At 24.9% G+C, this 13176-nt stretch overlaps 1 protein-coding gene across 3 annotated transcripts in view; it reads right to left on the bottom strand.

Annotated features, from left to right (window-relative positions):
- Window positions 1–13176, bottom strand: part of LOC117179732 (serum response factor homolog) — a 127346-nt gene that overhangs the window by 96987 nt on the left and 17183 nt on the right. The gene's annotated exons all lie outside the window — the stretch shown is intronic.

Genomic DNA, 13176 nt, shown 5'->3' with positions numbered 1-13176 from the left:
TTTTTAAACAATAAAAATGATCAAAAATTATAAATTTGAAGTTAAAATTTGCTGTGCTTTAAATAAAAAACAAATATTTAAATCGAGCACTCGAAAACAAAACAATTTCAAACTGGAGGCATTTTATGAAAATAACTAATTTTTATATAACAAGATTTTAAACAATTTAAGAATTCAATATTGAAGGATTCGAAATTCGACAATTTCAAAGTCTATTGTTCAAAAATAAGCAATTTAAAATTAAAACGATTTTTTTAAGCGCACAACAAGATATGCTACATAGTAAATTTCGTATCACATGATATAATGCATTTTAAAATAAGTTCGACTTGAATTTTTTGAAGTTCAATTTTTAACTTTTTCAATTATGAAATCATTTAATTTACAATGCCTAATTCTAAAACCTATTACTTAAAAATTCTCCATTACAGGTCATCATTTTAGGCGTAAATTTTCATTTTAAAGTACTTTAAAATTAAAGTTGTAAGATTTAAACAATTAAAAATGTTTGATTTTAACATTTATGAATAATTTATGTATTAAAAATACAATAAGCAAATATTTGTTCTGAGAAAATTATTTTTATTGTTTAAAGTTTCTAAGATTTTTGCTTGAATTTAAAATTAAAATAATTGCAAAAACTGTATCCAGAATTTTTTTTTCAATTATTGGTATTTTAAACCCAAACAGTAATTTTAGAAACTTTAAACATCAGAAATAATTTTTTAAATATAAAAAATTGACTATTGCATTTTTGATAAATAAATAATATTTAAAACAAATATATTGCTTAAATTTTGAAATTTTATGATTCGAAAATTTTCTAATACTGCTATTTTATAATAATTCGGCAATTTTCCGACAGAAAAATTCCCGAATTATAAAATTTCCGGATTTAAGCAATGGATTTAAAAAAAAAACTATTTATGCATTAAAAATACAATATTTAAATATTTTTAGCAAGCAAATTATTTTTAATGTTTAAAGTTCCAAAGATTATTGCTTGAATTAAAAATAACAATAATTGAAAAAAATTAATCCAGAAATATTTTTAATTCAATTATTCTTATTTTAAATTCAAACAATAATTTTAGAAACTTTAAAAATTAGAAATAATTTTTTAATAAAAATAATTGATTATTGCATTTTTAATCAATAAATAATATTTATAACAAATTTATTGCTTGAATTTGGAGATTTAGAAATTTTCGAGTACTGCTATTTTATAATAATTCGGCAATTTTCCGACAGAAAAATTGCCTAATTATAAAAAATCTGAACAAAAAAATTCCCGAATTATAAAATTTCCGAACTTAGGCATTACATTTTTTTTATAAATATTATTTATGCACTCAAAATACAATAACCAAATATTTGCAGTAGGAAAATTATGTTTCATGTTTGAAGTTTCCAAGATTATTGCTTGAATTTAAAATGAAAACAATTGAAAGAATTGATTCAGAAATATTTTTCTTTTCAATTATTATTTTAATTTGAAAAAATAATTTAAGAAACTTTAAACATTAGAAATAATTTTTTAAATACAAAAATTGACTATTGAATTTTTCATAAATAATATTTATAACAAATTTATTGCTTAAATTTGGAAATTTAATGATTCGGAAATTTTCTAGTACTGCTATTTTATAATAATTTGGCAATTTTCCGCCAGAAAATATCCGAATGATAAAATATAATAACTAAAAAATGTCCGAATTTAAGCATTAAATTTTTGTTCTAAATATTAGTTATGCTTTAAAAATAATATAATCAAATATTTGTAGTTGGTAAATTATTTTTATTTTTTAAAGTTTATAAGATTATTGCTTGAATTTAAAATAAAAATAATTGAAAAAAATTGATCTAGATTTTTTTTTCAATTATTATTATTTTAAATTCAAAGAATAATTTTAGAAACTTCAAACATTAGAAATCATTTTTTAAATAAAATTAATTGACTATTGCATTTTTGATCAATAAATAATATTTATAACAAATTTATTGCTTAAATATGGAAATTTTCTATTACTGATATTTTATAATAATTCGGCATTTTTCTGTCAGGTATTTGAAAATTCGGTAATATTATAAACAGTTGGAAATATTCCAATTCCGGAATTTAATTATTCGGAAATTTTACTTTTCGGAATTTTATTAATCGAGCATTTCCCAATTAAAAATTTTTCCAGTGTCGCGAATTTTATTTTTTGGTATTTTTTACTCGTCCCTAAAAAATCTTTCAAGTTCATGAAATTTAAACATAAATTAGTTACTGATTTTTAAAATTGAATTGTAGTTGTATTATTAAAAATTGAACAATAACTCATTTTACAATCAGATTCTGAGTCTGTTCAATTGAAACTTTATAAAATATTTTCAATTTTTAAATAATTTCAGATTAATATATTCATAATTAGGCGCTTTTACTTTATTGATGAATCTATTCAAATATTTTTTCAATTTAAAATACTTTATTTTTAACTCATTTAATTTGAAATTATTTTATAACCGAAAGAAATTTTTTTCATGTTTAGCAATATTTAGCTGTTCTTTTAAAATGAGCAATTATAAATCAAATATTTAAAAATCCATCTACCAAATTTTTTATTTGTATGTGAAAGTATTTAATTTTTATGTATTAATAACAAATGAACAATAATTAATTTGAAACAACTTGAAATCAAAATAATTTTACTTATGATTTAAAACTGTTCAGTTTCAAACAAAATTGAAAATCTTCCAGTTTTAATGTTTCTAACTTAAAATTGCCTAAAATTATTTCATTTTGAACATTCTTAAATGTAAATCTAAATGTAAATCATTCTTCAATATTTAGAGCATTGCAAATGATAGCAAAAATTTACATTCCTCAACCACTAATCTCTGAACTTTTTAATTTAAAAAAGTTTGAAAATTAAAATTTTGAAGTTAAACGAAATTTTACTTAAAAATTTTGTATTATAAAGTGTTAATGATTTCGTTTTATACATTATTGAGTATTTGAATACAAAATATCTGAATTAAAAATTCCTTAAGTATTAATTCTAAATTTTTAAATTAAAAAGTGTTACGCTTTGAATGTTCAAGAGTTCGAATTTTTAAATTTCGATGATAGTGAACATTTTTGTGAACCTTTAAAAACCCGGGAAATTTTTTCCTAGATTAAAACAATTACCCCAAATAACTAATGAAAAACCAACTATTTCCAAAAAAAAAACTTCCAATATTTTAAATAAAGACAGGACTCGAGACCGGAAGCATTAAAAAAATCACTGATTGCGAAAGCTTATGTACACCAAATGTAAAAATTATACACTCCTCTCTAAAAAAGAGCTAAAAATCCAGATACACTGACACTTAAAAAAAAACTCTTCCCTATTGATACTTAAAAATTAAAAATTAAAATTACTGTCTCGCAGATGGAGATTGAGAGAAAAAAATTAAATGAAACCTCAGAAAATTAACGATCGTACGATTGTATTATTGTTAAAGAAGGTATATAAAAGTAATATAAATATTATCACAGTATTTTACAGTACATATGTACACTTGTGATACATACTGGGCGTGGATCGTATAATTATCATTACGATTACTATCGTTATATCATTTGTACTCTGCATGTTGACAGGGAAACGAGTGTCTCTGTGTATCGCCTCTGTGTAAATGTAACGTGTCAGTGTTTCTTTCATAATTTTTGTATTTTTTTTCTTCTGTTTCCTTTTTATCTTCTTCAAATTCAACCTCTCAACAAATGCACACCAATACTTCTCACACCTTCTTCGTCGAGTATTATAAAGCATTTCATAATAATAATAATCCACTCTACAAAATCGTACAAATTCAAAAATAAAAGACAAACACACTACATGCACAATGTTTATGAAAAATTGCACGTATCACACGACAACAAAATAAATCGTTTGTTATGTGGAGGGTCGGGAATTAAATTAAGGGAGTTTTAAGTACTAGCTACTTAAGCTAAGGACTGCTCGAACCTCTTTTTTACAAATTAAACTCGAAATTTTAATTTCTTAAATAGGCGATTTAATTTTTTTTTAATAGAAAATTCCATGCTTTAGACTTTTTTTTAAACAGTTAATTTTTTTAATAGAGGCTCGATCTGTCCTAAAAACACTACACATGCCACGTCAGCACGACACGGTACAATGCAAAAGTATGACAAAACGATGCACAACAAAATACTGCATGACTAGCGTTGCAAAATTTCGCAATTCTTTTTCCCTTTTTAAAAATCCCCTTGATTTTTTTTCAAAATCACAAGGGGTGTATCACAATAAAATCTTCAAAAAATAACAAAACAAAAAAATTATTTTTTTAACAAGTTTAAGAGTAAGCGAGGGAAAAAAAGGTTTAAGCGATTTTTGATATTGAAAAAACAGCCAGATACACTGAAAAGCCAGGAAAATCGGAAATTTTACAACTCTACGTGTGACAATGAAAGCGTGCACCACCGGGCCTAAACTCGCACCATATTTTTTTTGGGGAACTCAATTATCCTGCCCCTCCTCGCCACTCATTGATCCATCCAGAAAAAAAGTTGTTTAAAAACTGGAAAAAGTCGGATTATATATAATTTGATTATGGCCGGAAACTTATTTACTTCAAATAAAGTCTCTCTGATTGATTAAAACTAGTTGATTATTTGATTCTGATTCGTTTGATTAAGTGCAAACTTACTCGAAGTAAATAAATTGCCTTTTTTCGAACAACTTTTCTACAGTCAGGACAAAAATCACAGTCCCGGAATAAATTTGGGACGGGATTCTATTCTCGAATCTAAGAAAGAGAGCGTTCTCGATGTCGGAAACGGAACGACAAAAACATCTAACTCTACACGCGCCACTTTGTACAATAATCTTTTGATTGCTATGCCTCGTATTCGGCTTTCCGTACGACGACAAATGATATTCAAATATCTACTCTGTCGATAATTATATTTTGACATGTGGACTGGTCGTGTCATGACAGTACGCACGAAAGATAACGATTTAATAAATACGATTTAAATTAAGTAATAAAAAAAAAATAATAATAAACAAATTACTCAACTGTACAAGTAAGTCATCACATGAGTCACTAAACCTATAAACTCTCGTACAATTTTTAATACACATTCATTCGCGTTATTTTTTTTTCTTTCGTTTTTCATTACACAAGAGCAAATAGAAAAACTGGGACAAAATCGTATTCAGTACGGAGACACCGTTTGTGGATAAGAGCTCTTTGGACTAACTGACATCTGAGTCTGACGAGCTTCAAGAAAACAGTTTGATCTGCTAATCAATTCTGAGGAAATATTTGCTAATCATTTTCAAGAATATTTGCCAGGGTGGTTTCTCAAATATTGTGGGAAAAATCCCTAAAAATTGCAGGTTTTTACGAGGCACTTCAATATTTTTCCAGATATTATTCATGGTAGGGAGCCATTCGCGTTAAAAAAAATTTTTTTTTAACAATCGACTCGGGATATGTATAAAATTTCGCGAATTTATTATAATTTTTTTTATTCTCTGTAAATATCATTTGTGAAAGTAACTTTATTAAAGGATAAAGAATTTTTTAATGGTAGAAATTTTTAGGGATTTAATTAAGATTTTTAATTTGGAAAACTGGAAAAATTGTATAACAAGATTTTTTTGAAGATCTCATTACCAACTCATCGTCAATTAAAAAATATGAATTTTCAACCAAGAATATAATAGTGGTTTCCAGTTAAAAATATTAATTTTCAACCAAAAACAAAAACGAATTTTCAACAAAATAGTAGTGAAAATGCCCAAATTAATCGAGAAAAAAATGTGCGTGTTGACATCGGAAAACGAGATGAATATAATTTTTTAAATACTGAAAAATAATAAACAATACAAATTTAAAAAAAGGTTCTGTTCCATTTAGATTTTTTGAAAATGTCAATTTTGTGTTTGGTCCTTATTTTTTCGATTTTGGAACGTTTTAAACATCACGAAAAATTTATTTTCCATGATAAAAAAATAATAATATTGATTATTGACGATTCAAGCTAAAGAAGTTTCAGGTTCAACATATTTTACTTTTTCCAAAAAAGTGCACATTCACCTGAATTTAAAATACATGTTTTTTGTATGCATATTTTCAACAAATTTTCAATACGGTAACATTTTTTCAGTTAAAAATTTTGATATCATTGTTCACCAGTAAAAATGGCACACGTGAAAAATTCGCCATCACTTTGAAAATAGAAAATTTGTTTCAATTTTCAAAATTTCATATTTTTCAATCAAAAAGGAAAACAAAAGATATGATCCGATTTTGATTTTTTTTTTTTGACGTCAATCCACAAATTTTGTGCCTTCCGCTCAAATGATTCGAGACTAATTTTAGTTATTTCAGTCCGCCTTAATTATGAATTTTCTACTCAAATAGTGAAATTTTATACCAAAAATATGAATTTTAAATAAAATGATGAATCTTTAACTGGAATAGTTGAATTTTCAACCAAAGAATTATTTTTCTCCAAAAAAAGATATATTTTTAATGAAATATATGCATTTTCAACTAAAATAATTTATTCTCATTGAAAAATATAAATAGGTCATATTTCCACCAAACATTTTTTATTTGAAACTAAAGACAGTTAAATTCAACACACAAAAAAAATCATCGAAATTCCAACAAAATAGTTAAAATTTCAAATATATAGTACAATTTTAAACCAAACAGTTGAATTTTCCACACCAAAAATATGAATTTTCAACAAAAAAACTTAATTTTCGACCAAATACTTTAATTTTTTACAAACTTGTTGAATTTTCAAGCCAAACATATTAAATTTCAAGAAAAGAGTTCATTTTTAACCAAATACTTAAAATTTTACAAAATTGTTGGATTTTCATGTCTTATCCTTCAAGAAAAAGACGAATTTTCCACGCCAAAAACATAAATTTTTAACAAAAAGTGCATTTTTGGACGAATTTTACATTTTTTTACCAAATTGTTAAAATGCAAGACAAAAAGAAGAATTTTCTACAATATAGTTGAATTTTTCATACCAAAAAAACATTAATTTTCAACAAAAAAAATGTACATTTTTGGCCGAATTTTTCATTTTTTTTGTGCAAAATTTTTAAACTTGCAAGCCAAAAAGACGAATTTTCTACAATATAGTTGAATTTTTAAGACCAAAAACATGAATTTTCAACAAAAGAAAGTAAATTTTTGGCCGAATTTTTCATTTTTTTACCAAATTGTTAAATTTGCAAGCCAAAAAGACGAATTTTCTACAATATAGTTGAATTTTTCACACCCAAAAATATGAATTTTCAACAAAAAACTTCATTTTCGGCCAAATACTTTATTTTTTTACCAAATTGTTAAATTTGCAAGCCAAAAAGACGAATTTTCTACAACATAGTTGAATTTTTCATACCAAAAAACATGAATTTTCAACAACAAAAAAAGTACATTTTTGGCTGAATTTTTCATTTTTTTTTTACAAAATTGTTCAATTTGCAAGCCAAAAAGACGAATTTTCTACAATATAGTTGAATTGTTAAGACCAAAAACATGAATTTTGAACAAAAGAAAGTAAATTTTTGGCTGAATTTTTCATTTTTTTTATAAAAATTGTTATATTTGCAAGCTAAAAAGACGAATTTTCTACAATATAGTTGAATTTTTCACACCCAAAGATATGAATTTTCAACAAAAAACTTCATTTTCGGCCAAATACTTTAATTTTTTACCAAATTGTTGAATTTTCAAGTCAAAAATATGAAATTTCAAGAAGAAAGTTAATTTTCAACCAAATACTTTAATTTTTTACCAAATTGTTGAATTTTCAAACCAAAAATATTAAATTTCAAGAAAAACTTTAATTTTAAACCAAACACTTAAATTTTTTACCAAATTGTTGGATTTTGATGCCTTATCCTTTAAGAAAAAGACGAATTTCCCACATAATAGTTGAATTTTCCAAACCCAAAAACATGAATTTTCAACAAAAAAAGTACATTTTTGGCCGATTTTAAAATTTTTTTTAAAGAGATTGTTAAATTTGTAAGCCAAAAAGACGAATTTTCTACAATATAGTCGAATTTTTCACATCCAAAAATAATAATCTTCAATAAAAATTTTTTTTTTTTACCAAACACTTTATTCTTTTACCAAATTGTGAAATCTGCAAGCCAAGAAGACGAATTTTCTACAATACAGTTCAATTTTTCACGCCCAAGAATATGAATTTAAAAAAAACTCTATTTTCGACCAAATGCTTAAATTGGTTGCCAAATACATCAATTTTAAAACCAAAAAGAGGAATTTTCAAAAAAACAATTGAATTTTCCACATGCAAAAATATGAATTTTCTACAAAAAAGTGAAATTTTTCATAAAATAGTTGAAGTTTCAAAGAAAATTAATTCTCAACAAAACATTTAATATTTCATCCAAAAAATTGTTCATTTTCAATCAAAAACACTTGAAAACAACAAAAAAAAGAACTAATTTTTAGAAAATAATTGAATCCTCAACCAAATCAGATTAATTTTCAACCAAACAGTTGCATTTTGAACCAAAAAGGCTATATTTTCAACCAAAACGATTAAATTTCTAATAAAAATTACAAATTTTTAACTAAAAAATCATCAACTTCAGCCAAAAACAGATTAGTTGAACATAAACAAAAAAGAATTTGCAACAAAATATCTCAATCAAGTCGCAGAAAGCTACTTTTACAAAAGAAAAAACCATTATAATTTAATTTTGTGTAACAATTTAACAAAAAAAAAGTTAAGCACGCTCTTGAAAAAATGCCCTGGCATTTGCAGATTTTCCAAATGAGTAAACACCCTGTTCGCTAAAAATAAATATGATCCTGAATGAGGTGAATGCAATTTTTGAAGGGGAACAAGATAAGATTTAAAAGAGGAAAGCTTGCAAACTGCTTTCTTCTTTCCTTTCTCTACTAAAATAAAAGTCGAATCTTGGCGCGATCCACTTAGCTCTCAAGATCCTGCGCGCCTTCCTCGACTATAAAACGTACCACGTGACGTTCTTATTGGTTAAATAAATAATTAGCCCGAACACACCGAGGAGTAAACCGGGTATATATCGACTCTTGCGAGTTTGTCAAAGCGGTACGAAAGGCGGAGAGCCAATTAAGGCTGATCATCGGACTCCCCTTAATTGCCCAGAAATACTAACGACGAGAGAGTGCAGGAGGACGAAAAGTCACCTTCTGCTGGGTAAATAAGTTCAGTCCTTCGTCCAAGATTTCAAGAAACTGCCTCGACTAGCTCTCGATTACTAAATTTCCCCATAACGCATCTCCGATCGCTTCCTACCATTTCTAGTCGTCACTGAGAAAAAGAATCGAGAAAGATTTCCTTTCCGTTCTTGCTGAAATTTCATCAATTGCAAATTTTAACTTTATTTTAAATATGGAAGATTTTTAATAAGAAATTTCCGAGTTATCTCAGCACGTATTCTCCTTAAAAAAAAGGGGAAATGAAACAAAATGTATTTTATCGGATTAATACAAAAATTTTAGCTTTTATTCTTTTCCGAAATCAAATGGAAGTAAAAAATAGTTTTAAAAAAGTACTTGAAAATGTTGCAACTTAAATTCAAAAACGTACTTAAATTCTGAGATGAACTTAGATTATGATTAAATTCTAAACTTTCGATTCCTTATTAAATTTGGGTAAATTAAGGTGTAAAATTTTTTTTTATTTACTGTTCATTTTTTTAAGGAATTTAGGTATTTAAATTTTTCGAATGAAAATCCATGCTTTTAACTAAACCGACATAAGATACAAAAGATAAAGAACAAAATTATTAACCTTAGAAATACCTAAAAAAATAGTTTTTTGACGATTTTCTTTAGCTCACTTATTTAACCAATTTTGTAATGAAATGTGAATAATACAGGATAGAATTGTATTTTTTTCTCTTAAAATGATACAATCTTATGATCTCATCATATGACTGACAAAATATTTTGTTTACTATAGCATGGAAATTATTATTTTGAAAAAATACTATTTTAACCTGGATTCTTTACATTTTAGTGAAAGTTAATTTTGAAATTGTTTTTTTTTTCTAGAATTTTCCGCCCCATTTAAAAAGAAAAGTTCTATAAAATACAAGTCGAATTTTAAAAAAAAAATAAATATATATATATTAAAATTGCAAATAAAATGTTACTTTGCAATTGAAAAAAGTAATAAATTTCCAAAACAGGTGAAAAAGGTAACAATTTTCCAAAATAAGTAAAACAGAAAAAAAGATATGTAATTGGAAAGAATTCCAAATTAAAAATCTTGAAGGCCTTCGATTTTGAATATTTTTAAGCATAAAAAGTTCTTTAAAATTTTTTTAATTTCCTAGAAAACTATAAAATATAATTGAAGATAAAAATTTGTAAAAGGCAGACTTTTGGAAGCATTTTAAATTAAAAGCTTTCAAGTTGAAAAACATCGAAGTTCGAAAGCTTTACAATTTTAAAAAACACAATATTTTTTTAATACTCTCCTTGAAGACTATTCGAAATTAAAACTCTTAAAGGGTTCTACTTTTAAAGTAAAAACAGTTAATTTTCAACCAAATACTTTAATTTTTTACCAAATTGTTGAATTTTCATGCCTTATCCTTGACCAAAAAGACCAATTTTCTACAAAACAGTTGAATTTTCCACAGCCAAAAATTAGAATTTTCAAAAAAGGGTACATTTTTGACCAAATATTTACATTTTTGACCAAACTGTTGAATTTCCAAGCCAAAAAGACGAACTTTCTACCAAGCAGGTAAAGTTTACAAATTTCGAACTAAAATGATGAATCTTCAATCTACAAAGATTTTTTTTTTATTTCAGTTTAGAACCAAGTAATTGATTTTCCATTAAAAAATTTATTCTTAACGAAATATTTAATATATCATCAAAAAATATATTCATTTTTAATCAAAAATACTTGAAAACAACAAAAAAAACAACTAATTTTTATAAAACAGTTGAATCCTCAACCAAATCAGAATAATTTACAACAAAGGAGTTGCATTTTGAACTAAAAAGTAGGAATTTTGAACTAAAAATTATCACCTTCAACCAAAAACAGTTTACTTGAATTTTCAATTGAAAAAATGAATTTCCAACAAAATATAAGGCAACAATTTTTCAAAATAGGTAAAAAAGAACCGAAAGATATGAAGCTGGAAATAATTCCAAATTAAAACTCTTAAAGGCCTTCGATTTTTAAATTTTCTAATTATAAACAATTCCTGAAAATTTGAAAATTTCCTAGAAAACTATAAAATACAATTGAAAGAAAAATGGTAAAAAGCAGTCTTTTGAAAGCATTTTAAACTGAAAGCTTTGAAGCTGAGAAATATCAAAGTTCGAAAGCTTTAGAATTTAAAAAAAATACAACATTTTTTAACACGGTTTAAAATTTCAAAGTAAATGAACTTTAAAATATCTAATAATTATTTGATAAATTCTCGTATTTTAATTTAAAAGTATAAAATCTTCAAGTTTTTAAAAAGGAAATAATAAACATACGAAATTTGAAAACTTTTAAATGAGAAAGATTAACAATTTTAAAGTTTAGATACCAGTATCCAAATTTCGAAGTTTTTCAGTCAAAATGAGGAAAATTTTAAAATTATATTTGCTTTTAAAAACAACCAAATTTAAATTGTTCAAATTTAGAGAATTTCAAATGTAATCGAAAGCTTTCAAATAGAAAAGAAAAATCGCCTTTAAATGAAGGGTGTTACGCCACAAAACTGAGTTTAATAACTGTTTAAAAGCTTTGTCTAAAAAGCCAATGGCACCATTCGATTCTGCAGAAAAAATGACATAAAATACTGGTATTGGACCATTTTTTGATCAACCCAATTTTTTACATAAACAGTATAAATATAAATTCTCTACCATGTAATTTTTTATATAGGTTCATAAAAAAATGGTAAAAAACATTGAATTTTCTTTTTCCGTATCTTGCATTTTTAAAAAAATTAATTAAATAATTTAAAAGAATGTCTCGAAAAATGATCTATATACTTTTCCAAATATTATATGACGAAATAGATTGTTGGGAAGGTTTCGAAAAATTGAAAAATTTTCACTTTTAATCCACATTTCTTGTAACATGGTTCTGCCGTGACATCCTTGCAAATATTTATTTTATAGAATAAAAGGAAACCACTGCAAAATCCAGATTTTTAAATTATTTTTAAAAAAGGTTTGAAACTTTTACATTAAAAACTTCAATATTTTGAACGGATTGAATTTGGAAACTCACTATTAAAAATTGAAGGGTTTCAGTTTGGGAAAAAATTTAAATTCAACCCATTTTAATTTGGAAACCTTTGGAATTTTTCAAATATTTAAAAGTTTAAGTTTTGATGTCTAGGCTTAGGTTAGTTTTACTCAATTTCACTATGTTTTCATTTAACTAATTGTAGTAGTCATCATTAATTTTTAACCAATTCCGATTTAAAAAGATAAAAATAACCGTTTGAAATCTTCCTTTGTGCAGAACAATATTTCTAGTATAACAAAAAAATCCAATAAAAATTTCGCGAATTTTATGATAAAATTTTATAATTTATAAAATTTGCATCAATCATAGGCACAAAATTTAAAAAACGATTTACGAACCGAATCTTTTTCTCAGTGGAGATTAAAAAAAGGAAAATATTTAAAATTTAAATGAGATTAAAATCAAATTTAAAATCCAAAAATTAAACTATAGAATTCCTGAAAATAAAACCAATAATCCAGCGACCAATTTGGACAACCACCATCAAACGTTCCTATTGTAATTTGAAAAAAAAAGATCTTAAAAAAAATAAAATATCCTAAAAAAAATGGACAAAAATAATCGTATTTTTTATTATTATTATCATCAAATCCCAATAAAGAAAACATTTAAAAATATTATTCACCAATGTTTCGGTTGTCACAAAGCACTATTCTCAAGGTAAGAAAAACATGAGCAGGTAGAAACAGCAACGAAAGAACGATGCCCTGTCTCTTTGATACCTTTACGAAATTTTTTTTATTCCATTATTTTTTTTAACAAGATCTTTTTTTTTAGTTACAATAGCAAAATTTTGATTTTATTTTCAGAAATTCTATAGATTGAAAAAAAAAAATATATATATATATATATAT

This window comes from Belonocnema kinseyi, chromosome 9 (genome assembly GCF_010883055.1).
Source record: "Belonocnema kinseyi isolate 2016_QV_RU_SX_M_011 chromosome 9, B_treatae_v1, whole genome shotgun sequence".
NCBI classification, from domain to species: domain Eukaryota; kingdom Metazoa; phylum Arthropoda; class Insecta; order Hymenoptera; family Cynipidae; genus Belonocnema; species Belonocnema kinseyi.
The sequence above is the reverse complement of the archived record's forward strand: the minus strand, read 5'-3'. Positions and strand labels throughout refer to the sequence as shown.